Here is a 1,193-nt window from a genome sequence, read left to right on the forward strand (position 1 = left end):
AGCTGCATCCTAGCCCTTTTCTGCTTTACTTTGAGACAGGGTCTCGCTAAGTCGCCCAGGCTGGGCTTGAATTTGCGATCCTCTTGCCTCAGCCTCCCGGAGTTGTTGGGATGACGGGCACGATCCCCCACTCCCAACCTCAATTGGAGTTTCTTTGGAGCGGAACCTCATCGTGACTCCAAGTGAGACTGCCCCTCCGGTGGATATCAAGGTGCTGGAGGGAGAAGCGTTTCCCACTGTGAGGACGGGACAGGGCGAGCTCCCAGAGTGAAATCCTTGGGTGTCTCTGCCTCAGCACCAGGGACAGAGGCTCTGTGGGCTCCGTTACAGCCGCCCGAGCCTGGTCCCCAAGAAGAGACGGTGTGCACCCAATGAAGGTGGACTTTCCTGATGGACTATAGATGAAGCGCCTGCTTCCATCAACCGGTTGGAAAGTTTGCTTTTCTCCCTTTTAGATTTCTTTATAGAATATTGTGCCAGGGGTGGTGGCGCGCTCCAGTAATCCCAGCACTTGGGATGCTGAGGCAGGAGGATCTCCAAGGGTTCAAGGCCAGCCTCGTACGAAATCCCTAACCCTGCAGGACCCCGAGTCCTTTCTCCTGCCTCCGTCTGGCCTGGCCGCGGCTCCTCCCCTGCCCTGGGGCCGAGCGATTGGTTCACTGGACCCTGAACATGGAATTCCCTGTGCCCCGGCATCCGTCCAAGAAAATCAGGTAGGATCCATAGTTACAGGAAGACGCCAGTGTCTGCTCCGGAAAACCAAGAGTCAGTGCTGAGTGCAAATACTGCCTACGTGGGGGGCACGGCACGGGGGCGGAGGGGACGCCTAGTTCCAGAAAGACTCTGACCCAGAACCTGTTAGTGGCAGGTTTGTTCGACCTCCTGTTAGTTGCTGCTCACGTCATTCAAGGCCTGGTGGGCGGAGCCTCGTAGTATCCAATCAGGGGCTCAGAGGCGGGGCCTGTAAACCATCCAATCAGGCGGCTCTCCAGCGTTCTCGCGGGATCGTAGTTTCTCGCTCCTTCCTTCCCCGCGGGTCCGGCCTCTGCGCGGCCGGCCGAGGGCGGGTCGGGCTTCCCTTCGTGGCCCGGTGACCTCCTGGGGCGGCAGGAGCGCTGGGGAGGACGCAGACACCGGGAACCGGGAAATGGTGAGTGGCGACGCAGTGCCTGGCTGGAGTCGGCCGGAAGTGG

General features: G+C 59.8%; 1 protein-coding gene across 1 annotated transcript in view; it reads left to right on the plus strand.

Moving 5' to 3' along the window:
- Nucleotides 1-1,004: 1,004 nt before the first annotated feature.
- The window catches only part of LOC104869496 (jerky protein homolog-like), a 2,741-nt gene continuing 2,552 nt past the window's right edge, over nucleotides 1,005-1,193 (plus strand). The window contains exon 1 of the mRNA XM_010634744.3: nucleotides 1,005-1,150. The gene's annotated coding sequence lies outside the window, so the exon portion shown is untranslated. The remainder of the gene's footprint in view (nucleotides 1,151-1,193) is intronic.

The sequence above is a fragment of the Fukomys damarensis genome, unplaced genomic scaffold (genome assembly GCF_012274545.1).
Source record: "Fukomys damarensis isolate Sample0158 unplaced genomic scaffold, DMR_v1.0_HiC HiC_scaffold_37, whole genome shotgun sequence".
In the NCBI taxonomy this organism is placed as follows: Eukaryota; Metazoa; Chordata; class Mammalia; order Rodentia; family Bathyergidae; genus Fukomys; species Fukomys damarensis.